Source organism: Saimiri boliviensis, chromosome 20 (genome assembly GCF_048565385.1).
Source record: "Saimiri boliviensis isolate mSaiBol1 chromosome 20, mSaiBol1.pri, whole genome shotgun sequence".
Lineage (NCBI taxonomy): Eukaryota > Metazoa > Chordata > Mammalia > Primates > Cebidae > Saimiri > Saimiri boliviensis.
In genome coordinates this window covers 24,228,811-24,251,773 of record NC_133468.1, presented here as the reverse complement: position 1 = coordinate 24,251,773, position 22,963 = coordinate 24,228,811, and the positions used below count along the sequence as shown (strand labels likewise).

Genomic DNA, 22,963 nt, shown 5'->3' with positions numbered 1-22,963 from the left:
AGGGCCGCCACATACTGTGCTCCTCTCACTGACCACCCATGAAAGAGGTGCCCCTTCCTGAAGTGCGGCGGGGGCCGGATAAATGGCCTCAGGGGGCCGCATGCGGCCCGCGGGCCGTAGTTTGGGGACGCCTGTACAGAGAGCAGCATCTAGCAGAAGTAGGCAGAATGATTTTGACTATGGGGTGTTTGCCTTATCTGTCAACTAATTCTTAGATTCATTCAACACCAGTTGCATAAACTTTCCCGTGGGCTTAATTCACTGGTCATGGCTCAGCACTGGGTATTACATTCTAGTTCTTTCAGAAGTCAAAGCAGACTTAGCCCTTGTTTTGGGGAGAGCTTCTCATTCATCAAGACCAAATAGTTAATCTGAAGATGAAGAGCAAGTAACTAACCATTACAGTAACTTTTTTCAAGAAAATATTTCTGTTGTAAAGTTAAACCCAGACACAGAAAACGAATCAAAACAAATATTTAGCTTATTGAATTATACAGTTAATACCATTGTTAACTACCACCTGCATCAAGAAATAGAATTGCTGGCTACCAGTGTAACCCCTTTTGATATCCCAGTCCAACACAATCCCTTCTTCCCTCTGAAAGTAACCATTATCTTGACTTTTATAATAATCACTTTTTTTCAACTTTAACAGTCTTTTATTACCAAACCCTGTGCAACTGGGTAACTCTAACCCAGCTAAAAGCAAAAATGGCATTGCTAACAAGATAGAGGATGGAGGGGCAGACCCATAAAGATTGTCTCTTAAAAAAAGGATTGGGAAAAAATATATCTGCATAAGTATTTTTTAAAAACTAGGACTTTTCAGTGCTACAGAAAATATATCCCAAAGTGATTTCAATTCATGAAAATCAGCCTTCGGCAGCTTATGCTGACATATAGACCTGAACTCAAGACAACTCTAGGAGAAAATCACCTCCACCCATTAAAAAAATTCCCTGTTTGCCTCTTCCTTGTTTAAATTTCACTGTGTATTTCACAGAACACCCAAAGAATAACAAGAAGACCCAGCTCACTTCTCTTGGCCCTTGTCTATCTGTTCAGGTTCATACCAGATGTTCCTTAGAAATGTTCACCTCTACTACGATCAGGAAATTGAGCCCTAATTTTGGGGCTGGATTTCTAGAAACTTGCATAACATCCTCATGCTTCCTTCAAGGAGGGATCTGAGGGCTCCTTGAAAGATCAAGGGGGCAGTGTAGCTTTTCCCTGCTGGGCTGGGAAAAGGGGGCCTTTCTAAGCAAATGTGCCCCAGTACCTTGTAAATGAAAGTCTAACCAGGCAAAAGCAAGGAGCAGCGGGCACGGAACTATGGTTGTACCTAAAGGTGCATATCTCCCCACTTTAGCCCTGCTGGTATGGGAGGTAAAGAGAGCCAAGTGAGTATTTGACCTCACCTGTCTTCTGAGAAATTTGCATATTTTAGGCCAAAGCCGTGTTGCAGAGAAAGTCATTTGGTCAAGGGCTAGCCTTTGCTGTGTCTGGCTGGATAAAGCTGCTATTCTGGGCAGCCCGTTTCATGACTGCTTTACAGAAGCTTTTCACCCTTATGCCGAATACTTAAGATTGATGGGGAAATTTTCAATTCGACTTCATACCTGACAAATACTTTAACAGCAGCTTCTCAGTAATGGTTAATGGAGACAGACTAGCTCCCAACTGAGGATCACAGCTCCTTCCAGTCAATAGGCTTCTTGCCTGACTTCTGTAGCAGCTCACTGGTCTTAGAAAAGTGTCTACATCCAAAGAACCCTCTGTACACTGACAACAGGGAGAAACGAGCCGTTTGCAGTGCATGGTGCCAATTCCTATTCATGGCACTGCCCACTTCTGAGCATAAGAACCCCAGAGCTAGAAGACACAGCCATTGGCCTCTGGTTTAGTCAGGACACAGCTGTATTAGCAAATTGCTCCCAGCCTCTCTTCTTATGAGAATTGGCTTGATGAGCTGAAACAGTGAGGACAGCTTTAAGTAGAACATCTTTTTTGGCCAACCCAGATAAATCTTCATGGTTAGAATGAACAAAACTATCTATGTCTATAAACAGCTCTTTATAAATGTTTTCCAAACTGGGCAGAGGTCAAACAGATCCTTGAACACGAAAGCAGAGCCCATCATCTCGATGGGGTCCATGATATGGATCCTGTCTTGGAATGACATCCTTCACATCTCTTATATTACGTATCTGGGTCCAGGTGAAGATTTGGTGTGGGAGAGGATAAAGAGTATAATGCTTGCTTTCTACTGCAACAAATGATGTGAGCTTTATAAAATACGGTTTCCCAAATTCTCCGCTGAGGTGCTTCTTCCTAATCTCACCAAAGCCCATGGCCATGTTGTAGGTGTGAGTCTGAGCAGGGCCGTGGCCATGTTTCTCTGGACATGAAACAACTGCTGTGCTCAGTGCTCAGTGGTAAGGAGGGCAATGTTCCAGGCTCGCCTTGCCCAGCCTGGTTTTTCTTGGCAGGGCTGGCTACCACATGCCCACTGTCCATAGCTATGGCAGCCACACTGGTCCCCAGGTCAGTGGGCTCTGGACTGTGGGCATGTCGCTTTCTGGCAGGCTAGGGGAGAAGAAAAAGTAGAAAGTCTACTGGCCAATCACACCAGAGCCCAGGAGGGGACCCATGAAGCTCACCCTCGCTGTGGCAGTCAGCACTTGGCCCACTTTCTTGCATTTATGTATGATTTGATTATTCAAGTATGCATCCCTAAACTGTATAGTTTAGTCCTGCCCACATATATATATGTGTGTGTGTGTGTGTGTGTGTATATATATATATATATATATATATATATATATATATATATATTTATTTATTTTAACTTGATGTGATTTTCAGGTCTCTTACTCAATGGTTTTCTGCTCCACCTCTTTCTCTTTCTTATAATCTATTTGTTGACAAACCTGGCCCATTTGACTTGTTATGTTTCCTGCAGTCTGGATTTTTGACTGCTCATTTGTGGTGCGGTTCAACGTGCTTTGGTATTTCCTGCAAATTGAGACCTGGATCAAGAGGTCTGATCTGATACAGGTTGGCTCCCTGAACAAGATTGTAAGTGGTGTTGGGTCTTGTGTCTTCATAAGAAGGTATGTAATGTCTGGTTTTTACTCTTTTCTGTTATTAGTTGAGGTAGATGCTCAATGTCTACATTCATTGGGAGTAGAAAGAGATAAAAATAGTAAAATTTAAATCCTCTATTTTGTTTTAATTTATTATCTGAGATATTGTTATAAAAAGACTCTTTCTTTCATCTACTATTTTGTTACCCAGTACTACAATTCATATAGAATAAGTAGAATAAATATTTATTTCCTTTCACTTGCCTAGTTTTAAAATAACAAACTGGATCATTGTTTCTTCAGAAGACGACCAATTTAAAAATATATATGTATATATGCAGTCTATTATGAACTGTTGGGTTTATATATATTTGATGGGTTGCAATCTATTGCAAAGCTCAAGTCTTTGACCAATGGTAACCTCTTCAAGGTACTTTATGACTTCATTTGATATGACCCTCATAGTTTTTGACAGTGTCCTCCTAGCTTCATGTCAACATGTTCTAAGCTCATTGTGGACACACCCTGCCTCAGACTTGAAATCAGCCATTTGTCCAAGAAATCCTGGTTTAGCTCATTGGGAAATGGCATTTGAAGACCAAATTCAATGTAGAGAAACTCATTGCTATTGGATTGGCCTTTGTTTCTAGGCCCCTTTAATCAAAAGAGCTGGAATTACACAAATACTTCATGAGGTTGTACTGATACTTCCAATTCAGATTTGAAGCTGCATGGTGATATCTTCTCTATCACTTTAGTAGCTCCTTTGTCTCACCTTAAAATCTTTGAAGGCAGTGTTCTTAAAGGCAATAGGGGATGATAGAATATCCCATAATTAGTGTTTGCTTCTTTTTTTTCTACTTTACATGTACAATATCCTCAGAACAATAGTACTAGTACTATAATAGGCATTTTTATTACTGAAAGCAGATACAACTTTTTTTTTGATATGCTAATCATTTCCCCATGTTTATAAGTGTACTATATTTTTGTTTTGAATCATACAGGTATTACATACTAGAGTCTCTCTTTTAACTCCAATTTTTTATGTGTAGGTAACTATATAGGTAATATTTACCAGCAATTCCCATCTGAGACTTGTTCTTTAGTAGATTTCTTAGGAGGGGTTCATGGGAACAGTGTTCTCGGAATCTTTGCAGGTTATCAGCTGTTTCTGATTTTCTGGATATAAAATCCTAGTTCACATTTTCTCTCTTTGAATGTCTTAAATATACTACTCTAATGTCTTCTGGCATAATGAATTGCTGTCAAAAAATTGAGGATAATTTATTTTTTCTTATCAGATATATGCTCTGTTTGTCTGGATATCCAAAGAACTTTTTTTTTTTTTTTTTTAAATTAAATACAGTAATTTTTCTAGACTATGTCTTGGTTTTGGTCATTCTGGGTCAGTATTCCCAGGTACATGGTATATTCTTTCAGTATACAGTTCAAATCACTTTTTTTTTTGTTTTGGTATCAGAGAAACTTTTTGAACTATAATTTTCAATACTGTCTTTCAATACTTTGTTTCCCTGAGGGTCCTCTCTTCTCTTGTTTTCTTCTTCAGGGTCTCTTACTAGAGGTATATTGGATCCTCTTTGCCTGTCTTCCAGTTAACTCTTTAAGTTCCAATTGTTTCACTTTTTTGATATTTCATCAGAGATCTGGGCAAATGTATGCCCATTTTAAAACTGACTTATAATTTTGGATAAAATAATTGACAGTGGTTTTTAAATGTTATTTTCATTTTATTAGGGGCCACTAGAGAAGAGGAACTGAAATCCCCAATGAACAGTATGCATTTACAGTACAACAGCAGGCCACTAGAATACACAGTTTGGTGCCCCTGAGATCAGACAGTCTAAAAATCTATGGGATTAGAAATCCTTTCTTTGCATTTTCTAGTTACTAAAACTTACTAGAAACAGAAAATCTAACTCTCATCAAGCATCTCAGTTGAGGAAGATTTTATTTATTGGCTTTACCGTAATACCTAAAGTAGCGAGGATGAGGATGGCTTTCTAGGCAGGGAAATTGGTAGAAGCAAATGCCTGGAAAGCAGTCAGAGGAAAACATGCTTTGTGGCTTAATGGAATACTTTTTAAGGGAGAGGAGATAAAATAATTATCTCCAAACATCCTATGTTCTTTGTGGTTCAAAGTAAAACCATTTGTAATAATAGTTTAAGTTGTGGATCTCAGTGACCTGTATGTACTTTTATTTCTGAAGTATATTAGTTTTCTGTTGCTGCTATAAGGAATTACCACAAATTTAGTGGCTTAAAACAATACAGATTTCTTTTCTTACAGGTCAGAAGTCCGAAATGGGTTTTCCTGGGCTAGCTGGAATCAAAGTGTTGGCAGAGTTCCCTCTGAGATTCTGGGAATAGAACTTGTTTTCTTGCCCTTTTCAGCGTCTAGTGGCCATCTGTATGTCTTTGCTGAGGCCTCTTCTTCCATCCTCAAACTGTAGCACTCCAGTCTCTGCCTCCGCCACCACCTCACCTCCTTTCCGTAGTCAAAACTCCACCTGTATTTCCCTTATAAGAATACTTATGATTATGTGTAAAGTCTATCTAGATCAACCAGGATAATCTCTCATCTCAACGTCTCAATTTTTTAAAATTTATTTATTTTTTAGATTCAAGAGTTCATGTGCAGGTTTGTTACATGGGCATATTGTGTGATGCTGAGGTTTGGGTTTCTAATGATCCTCTCACTCAAGTAGTAAACGTAGTACCTGATAGGTAGTAGTTTTCCAAACCTTTCTCTAGCTCCTTCCCTCTCCTTTTCTGGAGCCCTGACTGTCTACTGTTGCCATCTTTGTGTCCATAGGCACCTAATATTTAGCTGTCACATGTTAGTGAGAACATACTGTATTTGATTTTGTTTCTGTGTTCTCTCAGGATAATGGCCTCTAGCATCCATGCTGCTGCAAAAGACATGATTTCATCCTTTTTTATGGCTGCATAGTATTCCACGGTGTACATGTACCACATTTTCTTTATCCAATCCACCATTGGTAGGCAGCTGGGTTTCTTCCATGTCTTTGCTATTATGAATACTGCTGTGATAAACATATACCATCTAAAAATCTTTAGTCACACCGGCAAAATCCTTTTTGCCATATAAAGCCAGATTCACAGGTTCTGGGAATTAGGACCTAAATATCTTTAGGGATCACTATTTAGGCCTAACACATGCATAAGCTCTTTTTTTTTTTTTTTTTTTAAATCAAAGAATCCCTTGTGATGGAAGGGAATAAATTCATTTTCAGGGTGGTAATAGGGTTGAGGTCAGAATAGTTCCTGGAAATCTATAATTTCTTCAAAGACTAATGTTTCATCTTAAAAATCGATTTGAATTTTCTGGTTTGCATTTGTGCTTGCTTCCTAATAAGAAGGATCACTTTTAGTGCCCGACTTTTAGTCACCAAAAGGAAAATTGGTCTGGGAAGATGTATTGTGATTTTTATTTTTCATGGCTATGATGACGCTGAATGCACCTTGGAGGTAACTGTGTCTAATTTGGATGGCATGGCATCACATCACAGGAAAGAGTGCAAATTAAAAGGTGTCATTGGCCCTAACTCTGGCTGACTCAGGCCTAGCTCAATAACCTGGGGGTGAGGGAGAGCCCAGTGGATCTTTTTCCCATTGTGATTGCTTCTTGCTCAGAATTCCCCATTCATGCCTGAGTCCCATGAGTGGGGCAGTAGGTCTCATTGGGCTGGGAGGTAAAGGCAACCAGTGAGACTTGCTCTTTAATTAGAAAGTGAGTCCCTAGAGGTTTTGAATACCATTTCCTCCGCAGTATTGGGTCAAGAGCTAATCCTTAGAACACTCATCTATGGACAGAGTCTCAGAATGGACCTTCCTGGCTTTCCTGACTCAGGATTTGTAGATGAGCTCTGTTTCCCATTAGAGGGCTTGCTGGGCACAGAAGCATCCTGGGCTTGGTTTCGACTGCAAAAGGAGTGAGGGGCCCTTATTTCTGCCCTGTGGCTCTTTGCATGATAGGTCATGCATTGTTACTGTGCCAGCTTTCTCTGAATCGCCCCTCCTCTCCCTCCCTCCAGCCCCTTCTGTTCTGTAACTGCTCAGGGTCGCAGGACAGTTGAAATCTGACCAGCCACAGTGCTATATTTAACTTCTCCATGCATCACAGCTGAGGACTTGGCCCATACACACAGGTGCATCCACAGCCGCTGTTTCTTCCTCTCTGAGGATGCAGACAGAAAACCAGTGCCCCTGCGTGGAGGGGGAGGGGGCGTGGGAAGGGAGAGGCCGAGTAGTACCTCAGCCTCATGGTCTGCCCAGCCCTGCTCACTGCAGCGTGTAGTGCGGCAATATGGCAATTCATAAAATGTGACATTCATGTGTGAGGCACACTGCTGTGAGCCTGTTTTATTCCATGATAAAGATTACATCTGTCAGACCGTATCTGCTCCTGATGAGGCCAGGAGGAGAATTATATCACCTAGATTTGCTTTCTTCTTCCTCCTCCCTCCTATCAGAGCCAGCTGAGGGATCCCCTCTCCTGGGAGAAATCCATGGTGGACCTCTGTGTGTCAGCAAAAGGATGAACTGACTTCAAATTATTTCCCTCTTTAAGGGTCTTGTTCTAGAATGGCAGAGAGTTTCTGTGACATATTAAAAAAGACACATTTGACCTATGTACATATACATAAATTATAACACAGGCATGTAATATACCTATATATTAAAAAAAAATTTTGAAACTGACTTTGGGTTTGAAAGTTTTCAGCAGGCATTTTTGTTTCAGTTAATCACGTTTCTATTGCAGCCTGGGGACTTTTTAAAACATCCGTAGAACCCCCTATCTTGTTCCCAAAGGCTTAAGCATTATTTGATAATTAGCCTTCACAATTATGTTATACGTTTTGGAGAGAAGTGTGGGCTGTGGAGGGTGGGAGGAAGAAAGTTGTGTGTGTTAGTTAATGTGGGAGGAATGAGGGGTATTATCTGGGGATTGGAGAAATGCTTATGAGAGAAAGAAGTTCACTCTGTCAAAATCGTGTTGGTTGCCAGTTCTCTGTAAAACCCTCATTTAGGATACAGGGAAGGGGGTTGGGGGACGTTGGAAACTTTCTCGCCTTTTCTAATTAAAATGATGCCAGAAAACAGGATCCAAGTAGAGGCCAGCTATACACCATTTAAAAAGAAACACGCTTTATTATACACTTTCTCTCCGCTTCCCGGAACTCACTATGGGATCAAGAGAAAGGAAGAATCCTTGTTAAAATTTTTGTCATAGTATTTTGGTCTTTACTCAGCTGTGACCTTGATAGCACAATGAAGTGATCCTTGCTACGATGACAATTTTCCTTTTCTTCTCTCTGCCTGTGTTAGTAAGCTTCCTGCTTCTCAATGTCCACACACACTCACATCAGCAAACTGCAGCATCTCGCGTTCTCAGTTCATGCTCTCTCACTTGCTGGAGAAAACAGTCATCTTTTCACCCTCAAAGAGGTATATTTGCTTTGTATTTTGGTTCTTGGAAAATTGCTTCCTTTTCTTCTTCAAGGAGAAATTTTTGTTTTTGTTTATTAAATCAGATTCCAATAAAGTTGAGTATATAGCTTATTTAGAGAGAGAGAATAAGGGAGGCGTGTGTGTGTGTTGTGTTGTGTTTGTGGTGTGTGTGTGTGTGTATGTCTGTAGAAGATATCTGAAGGTTCCTATCACAAAAAGTGATCCTCAGTCAAAGTGTTAAAGTAGATGAAGGTGTGTGCCAGGGGCCATTTCTTCTTTACCGCTTTCAAATCCAAGAAGTTAGAGGATCCCAGTACTTCTCCAAGATACAGTAATATTTCAGGCAGTGCCAGACAGTGGGAAAGGCTTTGTTTTGGTTTTTTTGCCTGCTATTTATTACTATTATTATTAGCTTTCGATGGGGCGGGGATGGGAATTTCTGAAGTTTTGGGGACTTCTAGAATCCAGTCACATAGAGAGCTGCCTGAGGTTAGTTGTGCTAAAGGGTTTAATGTGGGGCTTTTTGGGTTGTTTTCTTGTTTTGGCCAGGAGTAGGAAACCAGCTCTAGAGCAGGATAGTTTGTTTTGGTTGTCTGTCCCCTCCAAATATCATGTCGAAATGTAGTTCCCAGTAGTTGGAGGCAGAGCCTAGTGGGAGGTATTGGACCAATGCGGGTAGATCCCTAATGCCTGGCTTGGCATCATCCCCTTGGCGATGAGTGAGTTCCCACTGAGTTCATGCAAGAGCTGGTTGTTTAAAAATGTGGTGCCTCTCCCAGCTTCTTGTTCCTGTGCCAGCCATGTGACACATCTGCCCCCGACTTTGCCTTCTGCCATGATTGGAAGCTTCCTGAGGCCTCACCAGAAGCAGATGCTTCCTGAGGCAGATGCTTCCTGCCATGATTGGAAGCTTCCTGAGGCCTGCACCAGAAGCAGATGTTGGTGCCACGCTTCCTGCACAGCATGCAGAACTTTGAGTCAATGATACCTCATTTTGTTATAAATGACCCAGCCTCGGGTATTCCTTTACAGTGATGCAAAAATGAACTAACACCAGGAGTTACAGTTTAAAGGCCTATAGGGGCCATGACTGTGATGGAGATGAGTGAACCCCTCTGGGTATGAGGTAGCTGGGATTGAAGGGGACTGTGCATACAGGGGGCAGAGCTACCTCACTCCAGCCCACTGCTGCCGGCCAGGGATGCAAGCCCAGTGCCGGCAGATGTTTGATTTTTTTTTTCTGTATTCTGATGTTAAGTTTCTTGACTAAAACCCCACTCACATGCTGCACAACCTTGGAAAGGTCTGTTTACTCCTTCATGAAACAAAAGCATTAGGGTAGATGAGCTCAAAAATTAGTATTTGCCCAGACTCTCTAGGATTGTATGATTCCTGAGTTCAGACCTTCAAAATCCCTTCATGTTCAGTTTCTTCACACAGATGTGGGCAGATGTTCAAAAGGAGAAAAGAGGAAACGAAACAGATGGAAGAAGGATCAGGAAGGTCTAGGTAGTGGGAGATGGTGCCTGCTCATGGGCTGCTCTGCTTTTTGGAGACGTTTCTTTCTGTGAGTTCTTTATGAAAGCCATCTTTCCCTCCCCTGAACCACACTAGTCCTTTTCCAAACCTCTTTTCATCAGAGCTGCTTATTTAAGATATTTATTAATTGCCTACCAGGGGGCAGGCATACTCTTACGACTTCTGTCACTCTTCCACTTACAGTTATTTGAGTAAAAGGATGGAGAGAACTTGATTTTCCAAATGTCTCAGATACCAGGGAAGGAGGCTGGTGTGTTGGAAGTGCGCACCACGAGAGAAGCAGGGTGAGAAGAGGCGGAGCAGGCGGGGCTTGCACTTCACAGAAAATCGTTGGTAGTGAGGTGGGTCACCTTTTGCAGAGCCCGCACGTTGGGAGCCAGCAGAGAATGAGGTGGAGAGCCATCAAGACAACCAACGACTAAGCGGCATGCAATGCAATTACCCTCCGCTGTCCTTAGTTCTTCAACAGAGTTACCAAAGTTGTGACGTGCTGGCGCCGGATCGCAGGGGACAGGCACAGGTGCAGCAGCAGGGAGGAAAGGCCAGGAGTTTGCGGACGTCATGGGGAGAAACGTGGATTCAAACAAGCCTTGAAATTGCCAATTCCTGAGATGCAGTGAGGTCTCAGGTAACATTTGGGTATGTTTGGGCACACCTGGGCCCATGATCACTTGAGCCAGGCTGTGAGCAGTTTGAGAGCAGGGTCCTCGTCAAAGTTGTCTCTGGAGGATATATGGGGACAACACAGTGCTTTTGCATGGAAGGGATGTCAGTACGGACTTACTGAATGAATGAAGAAAGAAAGGCCAGCAGGAAGGACTGGGAAAACTGTTAACTGCCAGTCCGTTAACATGGAATGCAGGCTTTGCATGGAAAGACAGACTAGAAATCAGTTTGGAGAGAGTTAATTTCTGCCTTCAGCGTTCACAGGAAGGATAATGTATGCTGGGGCAGAAAAGCATTAGTTTTTCCCTTTTTGAAACCCCTAAAAGATTTGTCTGAAGCATGTATTTAAATGGGCAGCATACAGGTGTTTTCAGAGCTGCTCCAGCCCCAGAGAAGGCCTCAGGGCAAACCAGAGAAGACGGTACTTGGTAACGAGAAACACTCCTCAGCTACTCTGCATGCTTCAGTGGGAAAATGCAAATCAACTCATTCCCGCTTTTGAGGGCAACTTCAGATAAAGGATTCCCCAGGCAAAGTAACCCCTTCAATGTACCTGACTGTCTTTCCTCATTGCTATCTTTTCCTGCAGTACCTGCAGTGTGAGCTGTCGGGGGTGGGGAGGGGCTGTGGATGGGCTGCCCAGGAGATGAGAAAGGCGTTGCATAGCAATGAGAGAGGACTGGGAGGAGGAGAGAAGGAAGGGGCTTGGGCTTTTGTGTGCAGGTACAACTTTGTGGCAAAGGCCTTGAACTAGGAGACAGGATTACCTCTAGTCCTGCCTGTGCCGGCCACCAGCTGTGGGTGACCTTGGGCAAGAAGTGGGATTTATAGGCAATCAAAGCTGAAGTGAATAATGTTGGAAATCATATCAATTCCACCAACTAATTTTTTGTTTCTGTTTTTTAACGGTTGGGAAACTGAGATTGAACAAGATATTAATGAGGAGTAAGTGGGAGGCTAGGATTAGAATTCAGATACCCCAGCTTCGGGAACAGAGCCCTTTCCACCACCCAAGTATCATGCTGAGGGGTATTAGTATCAGCAGACATGGGTTTCCTTATATCATTATTTGGATATGAAAGTTTAGGTGTGTTTAGGGGCTCAGTTAAGACTTTAAAACCTGAATATCTAAAAAAATTATGGTGACTTTCGTCGACCCCTGGTGTAGATAAAGTTGATCCTTGAACAACCTGAGTTTGAACAGCACTGGTCCAGTGATTTGTGATTTTCTTCCGCCCCTGCCACCCCTGAGACAGCAAGACCAACCCTTCCCCTGCTCCTCCTTCTCCTCAGCCTAGTCAATGTGAGGACAAGGATGAAGACCTTTATGAGGATCTACTTCCACCTAATGAAGAGTATATGTATTTTCTCTTCCTTATGCTTTTCTGAAAATAATTTTATCCTTTCTAGCTTACTTTTTAGCAAGAATACAGTATATAAAACATATAACACCCAAAATATGTGTTAATTGACTATTCATATTATTGATAAGGCTCCCATACAGCAGTTGGCTATTAGTAGTTAAGTTTTTGGGGACTCAAAAGTTACATGCAGATTTTCAACTGTGTGGTGGAGAGGAGGCTGGCTCCCCTAACCCCTGCATTGTTCAAGGGTTAACTGCAATTGAAAATAAAACAACACAAAATGGTTACACAAGTATGAGAAGCTAGAATAATTGTTTCTTTCTCATGATGACTACTATGATGGTTTTCAAATAATAAATTCAGTAAAAAATTTTCATTTTGGGTGTGCCTTTTTTAACGGTGGCTCAGGCACTTGCTTTTCCTGCTTATTGGGAAATCCATTTGTGTTGCTGAACGTCATTATGTACTTATTTTTGAGTGAGTTTGTGAGCCAGTTGCCTGAACACATGTTTGGGCAATTATCTTTGGTTATTTTTGTATTAATGTGATTTTCAATGGTTTTAAGTACGTATGATTTTTTGGTGCAAATACGTATGCATGTAAATGCAGGTTTCTGTTCCCGTTTCTTGTAAAGAGTGAGGCAATCAAATGATTGCTAAAATTGTCAGGCTTTAGTTTGCTAAATGAGACAACGTGTGTTAAAAGAACCTTTCACATGGCACAAAGGCCATTTTTTCATACCAAGTAAAAGGTATGACTACTTCAGATGAATCTCAGTCTCAACTTGACTGGTCTGGGTTACAAAAGCATCTGGGACCTGAATTTCTAAAGTGATTGTGTCAAAGGAGTCAAAGAATGGGCAGGTTTGGCTTAGGCTTTATTGATTTTCATACTTTTCCTTTTAGAGGTTCGGTCTCTTTGAATATTTCCTTGATCGGCAAGGAGTTCACTGTAATTTTTCCTTGTTTATTTACCTGAAGCTTGCATGTATGATATACATATTTTAAAAACATGACATAATATATGTTTCGATACATAAACACATAGTATTTCATATTGGTGGCTCCTTTGGTTCTGACTTGCCTTGTCTCTCCAGGGGCCTGAGCTTGGGGCTACAAGTGAGATGAGTGTTGCATATCTTGGATGTAATCTATAACCCGGTGTCATTTCAGCCTCAGGCAGCTGCTCCCTGCCTGCCAGGAAGACTTTGGCCCCATGGGCAGAGGAGCTCCTGCATGTCAGTGGGAGGTCCTTCCTCAAACTGAAATCTGGAGTTATTCCTTGTGATGATAACAAGAGTTGGAGGAATTCATCATTGAACACCCTACATTCTTTTTTCCCAAGTGGTTTCTCATCTGTGTTGAGATGAGTTGACTCTCAGAAAAGATTACCGTAATACGAAGATCGTGTTTGTGGAGTCTTTAGGGTGGGCCAGTGTTCTCAGGAGTAGCATTTATATCTGCCACATCTCCTTTAGTCCCCAAAGGGTATTTGGTAATATCTGGAGGCAACTCTGGCTGTCACAGTGAGAGGAGAAGACGGCTATGGGCACCTAGTGGCTGGAGGCAGGGGTGCTGCCAAGCAGACGGTAGTGCACAGCGCAACCACTCTGCCCACAGCAAAGAATGACCTGCCCAAAATGTCACTAGTGCTGAGGGTGAGAAACCTTGGTATGTGCCCTGTGTTCCTTTGTTATGGTGTGTAGGTACTAATGTCTGCCACCCATACTAGAAATGAAAGGCGTTGTGGCTTGGAGAGAAGAAAGGACATGACCAAGGCCATCAAGTCCCAGCTGTGCACCTGCATGGGAGCCAGGTCCGTCTGCCGCCGGATCCTCAACTTGAAGCACCACTCTTGTTGCAGAAGTCCTTGGGCATGTCTGAGCAGCATCCCGGAGCTAGGATTTGCACTCAATGCAGCAAGCACCCCTCACAGAGAGAGGCAAACTGTTTTTGTACTGGAGAGACCGTGTCTACCTTTTTTAAAATCCTGACTCACCAGATAGTGGGTTCTGTGTAAAAAGTTTCCTGTAGTATAAAATTTGTCCTTGTTTAGCCCCCTTCTCTTCTCTCTTTGCTTCATCTTACCTTTTTGATTCTGCTTGTGTTGCATCACGATCATCTTACTCTCCTTCGAAACCATAGCCCCTTCCTGAAAGGGACCTCCAGTAGCTTGCTGGTCAATTTCATTCATTGCCTAATTGGATGATTGTCCGTGGGGGTGAGCTTATTGATCATTGCCACCAGAAAGACCAGAGAAAAAGACAGTTTCGTCTGAAACTGGATATCCATTTTTAAATTCCTCTGATGAAAAATTCTCTGGTTGTTCAGAGGCTAAGGAAACTTAACAAATAAATCCAAATTTAGGCTTTAGGTTTCAGATTGTGCCAGGATTTCACAGGAAAGCTTTTTCTCTCACAAAAGCCTTCTGAGGAATTCCTTTATCAGGAGAGAAAAGCATTCCTGGAGATCTCATTAGGTAAATTACTCTCAGATTAACATATTTTATTAATTACCTATTATGAGATCCCAAAGCTAAACAATCATAAAAACAACAGAAAGAAGTAAATATAGTTCTCAGTGACTAATAGATGCCATGAAAGACATAATCAGTGGAATCAATTATATGCATTATTATAATGAAAGGTACAGTTAGTGCTTTAAAAAAATAATTAGGTTATTGGCTAAGAGGAAACTAGCCCCCCTTCATTACCCTGAAGCAAGCCCTGGAGGCTTCACTCACAGGCTTTTAGTATAGAAATCATTTGTTTTATTGGCCAGGCAAATTAGTGACTCCATTAGCTTTGCCGGTGGGGAACCCTGGTGTTCCTAAGTCGCCAGGTGCTTTTGATGTGGTTGTGCATTTTCTCAGATGGAAAAATATAAAGTCAGAATGATGCATCAAAATGTGTACAAACTATATGTCAGACTACACGTATGGCGAAGGAAGGGGCCGAGGTAGGAGTTGTAAAGTAGGTGGTGAAGGTGTGGCTGTGTGAGCAGAGTGTGTGCTGCACGTGTGTCCCGCCCAGTCTACACGCATGTGTCACTGGAGAGCTGATCAACATTTCCAAATCCCCTTCCAGAACTCAATTTGCCCATCTTGCTTTGCATGTAAAAATATTCCACTTAAACCTGTAGCAAAGCTACCTCCAAAGTGCTAATAAATAATATATGCAAGGTTTTTTTTCTTTATCAACATAAAGAAATGTGGAGTTGTGAGGCTGGTGAAAACTCGCATTAGACAATGTAATGAAGCAGGAATTAGAACAGCGTAGTTCCTCTGGCCATTATAAATGAGGACGGCAGCTACCTGGAGAATGGGAAAACTGATGAGTACAGTCTGTTGGGGAGAGCAGGAGGAAAATTTCCCTCAGGAACACATTTCAAATTACTTATTTATGAACTGATGAACTGGGAGACCACCTATCGAGACATCGGTGTAAGCAGTCTGCTGAAGACAGCTACAGAACTCCAGCTAATTGTGCGGCTGTTTTCTGTTAGAACTCCTGCTCTCCAGCTGGGCTTTGGTGGCAGGAAATTTGGGCTGTGACTACAAGTTACAGTTTTCCTCTTCCTTGTCCACATACATAGGTACATACACATTTTAATACACTTGAATCATTCGGTGAGAGCCCGGGACAAGCCTGCTGCTATTGGCCTGGGAGGGGCTGGAGTAGAGAAGAGGTTTTAGTGCTGAGAGGCATGCACGTTGTGCCCCAGGGTTGGGGTGAGAGATAGAGTTCTGGGCTCTAGCATCAGCTCTCCAAGGCGATTGGATCAGGCCATGGAGAGCCACACCCCCCGCCTCCCCTTTTTGGTCAGCATCTTCCTCTCCCTTCATTGCCATGACGACAGGGCATTGCGTGCTTCCTCCATGCTGGGCTCTCTGTGGTGTTGTATAGGAATGAGCTCATCCTATCCTCATAAGAACCTTATGAAGTAGGCACTGTTGTTATCCCCATCATATAGGTGAATAAACTGATTGACTGCCAAGGCCATGAGCCCACGTCCTTCTGATGGTGTGGCTCAGACCCCGAATCATCTTCCAGAAGATGGTACATGTTCACTGGGAAGGAAGTAGCCTCTCCCACGGAGGTGGGCAATGACGGACTTACTCTCTGTGCTACAGGCAGTGAGCTGAGCAGAAGAGGACTGGCAATCAGGAGACTTAAGTGTTGCGGGGGGACACATTATCTTTGCTTTAGAGATGAAATGACAGGGGCTCATCAAACTGAGGCAAGCTTTCTGTAAGTCACACAGAAGAGTGACTTACAAGTGGTAGTCACTTGTAAGTGGAAGTGGAAGAGCCAGGGTGTGAACTGAGTCTGGGCTGTGAGCTTCTCACCAGGTAGGAAACTTCTTGAGGGTGGTGTCTGAATCTTATTCAGCCTTTAATTCCCATCACCTGGCAATATACCTGTAGACATGGATCTTCAAAATGTATTTGCTGAATTAAAAATTGTGGTTTTTTTTTTTTTTTTTTTTTGAGATGGCGTCTTGCTCTGTCTCCCAGGCTGGAGTGCAGTGGCATGATCTTGGCTCACTGCAGCCTCCACCTCCTAGTTCTAGTGATGCTCTTGCCTCAGCCTTCTAGGTAGCTGGGATTACCGGCACACACTACCACATCTGGCTAATTTTTGTATTTTTAGTAAAGATGAGGTTTCACCATGTTGGCTAGACTGGTCTCAAACTCCTGACCTCAGGTAATCCACCCGCCTTGGCTTCTCAAAGTGCTAGGATTACCAGTGTGAGCTACTGCGCCCAGTCTGAATTAAATTTTCAACCCCAAATTCAGGGAACTTGTGGAGCTCTTGCAAAGATCTCCATTCCTTGGCATGCACTGCAATAATAACAATAGGTAATATTGATTGCCGATCTAACTGTGCCAGTTCCTACACCACTCCAGTATACAATCATCTCCTTCAGTCCTTACAGCCTGATGAAGCAGGGATGTTTATCATAATCCCCAGATTTTAGGTTTACGGCATTGATGCTCAGAGAGGTTAAGTTGGTAGTTATCAACTAGCAGCAAATTGCTGCTCCCCGCCTCCCTTCCCAAGGGCCAACTGGCAACGTCTGGAGACCTTTTGGTTGTCACAGCTGGGAGTGGGGTACTCCTGGCATCTAGTGGGTAGAGGTTAAGGTCACTGCTAAACAATTCACAGGATGTCTTCTCACACCAAAGTATGATCCAGTCCCAAATATTAATATTGTCTAGGTTGAGATAATCCAAGTGCTTGCCCAAGCTATTAAGTGGCAGAGTCAGATTCATACTTCCCTTGTCCTATTCCAGGGTCTGTGTGCTAATCATCCACTGCATGATTCTCTCAGTCTCTCCTTCCTTGGGTAGCCTAGAGTTTGCTCAGGAGACAGTTACATTAGAATGTGAGTCATGGGGCAGTAAACGACTTGGGGGAATGAATAGGGAGGCTCTGATGTCAATCTCTATGCAACAAAGTAAGCCCTCAATCTCGTTTTGAGAGTTGGGTCCTGACTATACTATACCTGACTTTACCAAAGAAGTAAATTTGCATGCATGGCAATTCTATTAGGGCCAGAGGTAGCTGGAGCCAGGAAGACTTGGTGGAAAGACAACAGGGCTGGGGCATTCCAGGTTCCAGGCTGACATCAGCAATTGCTGGTATGCAGACTCTGGAAGGCCACAATACTCTCTGAGCCGTCATTTCTTGAGCTATGGGACGGAGAAGTCTCTGTCCTGCCTGCTTTCCAGAGCTCTTTGTGAAAATCACGTGAAAAAATGGCCATCCAAGCCTTTTGAAAAGGTTAAAGGGCTTCATATTGGCTGAGTTTCCCTTCATTACTTCAACAAATACGTGATGATAACAGTGCCAGTTCACACCATTGCTGTTGAGCATTTACTCTTTCCCAGACACTAAGGACTGAAATGCTCCTCTCATTTAGTCTTCAAAAACAATTCCACAAGGAAGGTAATTAGAAGGGCTTTATGTTCTTTTCCATACACTGATGTAAAATGTTTTAAAATTCTTAATATTTTAACGAGGGGCCCAATATTTTCAATCCATATGGGGCCCTTAAAATTTTGTGGTTGGTTCTTCATTCAGAATATCTGCTTCTAGCCCAGGAGTGGAATAACCCCTCCATAGTGAAGCTATCAGACCCGCCCCATGCCCTCACTGGATTCAGAGGAGTAAAGGTTATTGAAGTTGATCTGAACATTTTCTAAGTTTGTTTTCCCTATAAAAAGAAGCAGTGCCATTTGCCATCCTTCTCAACCAGTTTTATCTACACATTGATCAGGTAGAAGGAATGGGAAACTAGACCAAAACTATAAAATAACGAGGAACAGGTTAAGTGGTCAGGCTCTAGGTTCAGATGGCATCACAACAGCCATGATAAAAATAGCAGGAAGAGTGCTGTCCACAGCAGAACTTCTTGAGGCCTCCGTGTGCACAGCCCTGTGGCAAGCATTTGACATGCGTGATCTCACTCCTCAAAATAATGTGGTACCGTTATTATCATTCCTGTCTTCCAGATGCAGAAACCATGGCCGACTAGAGTCGAGTGACTTACCCACCATATCATAGAGCCTGAGGGAGAATCCCAGCTCCATTTGTTGGCTGTAATGCCTTGGGTGAGTAATGCAACCATTGCATGCCTCACTTTCCCTGTGTGCCACTGGGAATATAGCATACTCTATAGAGTTGCTATAGATTGTGAGTTAGGTAACACAGTCTGGAATTTAAGAGTAAGGGCCTTGCCCATTTTGTTTGCTGCTATGTATACTATGTTTTAGAACAGTGCTTGGCACACAGTTGGTGTACCAGTTATCTGCTTGCTATAATGCTATGTAACACTCACTCCCAAAACTTTAATAGTATATAATGATTAGTAATGAAGTATGAGTTTATTTCCCACATGTCAAGAATCATTTGGACATTGGCTAGGTCTGCTGATCTCTTTTTTTTTTTTTTTTTTTTTTTTTTTTTTTTTTTTGAGACACAGTCTCGCTTAGTCGCCCAGGCTGGAGTGCAGGGATGCTCTTGGCTCACTGCAACCTTTGCCTCCTGGGTTCAAGCAATCTCCTGCCTCAGCCTCTCAGTAGCTGGAATTACATGTGCCCACCACCATGCCTAATTTTTAAAAAAATTTTTGGTAGAGACGGGGTTTTACCATGTTAACCAGGCTGATCTTGAACCGCTAACCTCAAATGAATCGCCCGCCTCGGCCTCCTAACGTGCTGGGATTACAGGTATGAGCCACCATGCCCAGCCAGTCTGCTGATCTTGTTTGTGCTTGCTGATGGGTCTGAGGGTTAGTTGGTTATTTTCTGGGTGCCTGGGACAACTTAGATCTGTTCCACGTAGCCTTCACCCTGGAGAGGGCTAGCCTGCCATTGTCTCATGGTAAGGGCATGGGTACCAGAATGCACATGGAAATGCACAAATGCTTTTTCAAGCCTCTGTTTGTTTCACATCTGCTAACATCTCACTTGCCAGAGGAATTCGCCTGGCCAAACCCAGAATCAAGGGGAGGGACACGTCACCTTGCCCAAGGTGGAATAGTGAAGAATTGGTGCCAATTTTGCAATCCATCTAACACAGTTGACTCAAAACAGATGTTTGTAGAAAGGATTTAAAAGTGTTTAGCACATGATAAAGGGTCAAAAAAAAAAAAAAAAAAAGAAAGCTCACAATGTTAATAATAATAGTAATAATCAGATAAGGTGTGGCATTTGTAAAAGGGTTAACCCAAAGGAAGGATTTGACCACATATGCCTTTTGATCAATTGTATCTTTTTGTTGTTGTTGTTGTTATTTTTCCTTAAAGCTTCCAAAATATTTTGGGGTGTCAGCTGGATACTGTTTTACTTTTTCTTTTAAAAGGGAATAGAATTTCACAGATAGTAATAGTAGCAGAAAAAACAGACTCTTCAGAAGCAAGGTAACAACAGGGCTCTTTGAATTTGTCAAAATGAATCCCATTTTCAGCAAATTTCCCCTGATGCTTTTTCATATTATGGTTCCATTCCTTTGTTTTAATCCAACAGAGAAGGAGCCTGGGCTTTAAGAACAGTGATTGTTTAAACCTTCCTTTCAATGACTCCTGACAGCCCCCAGGCTGGAAGCAACTCACCTCCAGCCTGATTTGGCCTGGTACTTCTCGGCATGCCCTGCCTGTCTGCTCCTGGGTGCTGGTTTAGAGCGATAGGCCCCCCAGTTGTAATTTCTTGCAATGGGCTGAAGAGCCTGGCTCTCGGTGAGCGTGTGTGTGTGTCTCTCTGTGAGCTGCCACTGCATGCGTCGATGATGATGACAGGTTGGTTTAATGCAGCTCTTGCCAAGATTAAGGGGTTGTCAGACAAGTATCATGGGAGACTGAGGGATTGCTCTGAAAAGTCATTCTGAATTGCTAACTAACAGAGAGCTGGCACTTGGTTGGGGGTTGGTGCCTTGTATTTGAGGAGCTTCACAGAGGCCCTTAGCGAGCTGACTTCTCTCCCCACTCTGACGACAGTTTAGGTGGGCCACTGAGATGCCTCCATCCTGGATTTATGGGTCCAAGGGAGGCCTAGGATTGGACAACAGGGGACCCATTCACCTTGTAAAATGGCATAGATAAGTGTGTGCTCATAAACATGTGACTGCATTTTTTCTGAAGAGATGGGTCTTAGCTTTCATCAGAATCTTAAGAGTCTGTGACCCCCAAATAGTGGTCTGCCTTGTTCAGCCCCTTCCCAGTCAGAGCTACAGGCAGGACTCTATAGGCGAGTTGAAGGGGTTTTATCTGGATGCCAAAGGCAATGAATAGTCATTAAAGAGCTTAAAGAAGTAAACTGATATAGGTAGTTCTGATTATCAAAGAAGTTGTGCCAGCTGTAGAATCTAGCTATAGAGTTGGTACAAAAACTGGCATAGCTACAGCTATTTTCCTCTCAGTTACATATTTCATAAACATATATGCTGAGTGCCTACCCTGTGCTGGAGACTGGGCGGCGAAGATGATGCTCAGAGATGATGGCAGTTAGAGTGCCTGCCTCATGGAGAAAAAGGAAGCCTCAGGGGACAGCTGAATAATTTTAATACAGCTGGACATCCTAGCACAGCTTGAGAAGTGCTATTTGGTCGCCCGTTCATTTATTTAATAAATACCATGTGCCAAGCTCTGTGCTAGGCCTTGTGTATTTCAGAGGAAGAATACACAAAGGCAGTGGGGACGTCGGAGTAATGCACCCAACTTCACCTCCCAGACTCAGGGACAGTGAAGGCTCACACACCATTCCAAATAGGGACAGAGGGGACACACTTATTGGGAGAAGTCCCAGCCTCTTGAAATGCATTTCCTGCCTAGTAGAAACCCGAATATTTTGGATTAATTGTTTTCTTGTTTACCAACGGGCACAGAGACTTGCTGAGGACAAAGGGTAGAGAGGGCTGCATAGGGCGATAGTCTAGTTCCTGCACTATGAATTGGATGTCAGAAAATTAGGTTTAGTCCTGTTTGTATTTCTTACTGGCTGTGTGACCTCGGGCAAGTCACTTCATCTCTGTGAAACCTCCAGAGGGGCCATAGCTTTCATCAGACCACTATTTGGGGATGAATCACCCAACCTCATCTGTGAAGTAGGGTTAATAATATCTGCCTTGCCTATGTCAAAGGGATATTATGAGTGTCCTTGTTCTTCTACCCATGCAGAGTCTGCTATTGCTCTATAAAAAAGGGTCCATTGTCATAGCTGAGGAATTCCTCCAGTCTGTGCCTTCTGACCTCCACTTTCTCTCTTCTTACCAGGTTTGCTCTCTCTGGATCCATCCTATAGACATGTACTTCATTGCTGACACCCTCTCTGGCTTCTTTAGATTGGTGAACTGGTTTTACTTTCATTCTGGGATGTTGCCTTCCAGAAAACCCACCTTAATTTTACATACTTTTGTTGACGCCTGACCCCATCGCCCAAGTAGGCTTCTGGGACCCGGCAGTCCAACCAGAGTCCACATACCTGGACTTCTGCCTGTCTGGTAGGGGGACTGGACATGAAAAATATAAGGAGGTATGGAAAGATCATGCCACATTCACCACACTGTTTTCTCTTTGTGGGCAGTCAGGAAGATTACATTTCCTAGCCTGCTTCGCAGTAAGTTGGGGCCATGTGGCTGCGTCTGCCCAGAAGAATGTGGGCAGGAGTGATGTATGTTAGTTCTGGGACGGGGTCTTTCAATCCTTATGGGCGATCTCCTAGCCCTCTCTTTCCCTGCTGTGGGGACCACGTCATGTGTTTCAGATGGTGTAGCCACAAGACAGAGGAGGGATGCCTACGTCCTGTGGACTATGATGTGAGCAAGAAATAAATATTTGTGTGCTAAGTTTTAGGGTTCATCTGTTGTGGCAGTTTATGTTAATAACCTAATGCAGCTTATATGATACCAAAGTATCTTTAAACTTTAAAACAACTTCCATTTTAATGTTTTAATTCTTATGCATATTCTGTCACTGACAAATGATGTCAGGTGATTGTCACGTTTTCCTAATTGCTCCCATTTTACCTCTTTCAGTTGCAAGTGACAGAATCCCGCTTAAATGAGCTTTAGCAAAAGAAGGAAATTTTTTGGGGCAGGGAGGATGCATATGGAGTTTAGTTTCTAAATATTATGCGGCTGGATTTCCTCCAATCTTTTAGCTTTCCTTCCTTCTGATTGACTTTATCTGCAGATACACCTTCCTCTCATGGTGGTTGTTTCCTGACTGCTCTAAGCTTAGGTCTTACCAACCAGGAAGGGTAACAGAAATCTGAGACGACTTATTCACCAGTGGTCCTGGCACATCTCTGGG

The 22,963-nt window shown here is 42.9% G+C and overlaps 1 pseudogene; it reads right to left on the bottom strand.

Moving 5' to 3' along the window:
* Positions 1–1,687: 1,687 nt before the first annotated feature.
* LOC101041456 (uracil-DNA glycosylase pseudogene) lies at positions 1,688–2,651 on the bottom strand (annotated as a pseudogene).
* Between the last annotated feature and the right edge of the window lie 20,312 nt (positions 2,652–22,963).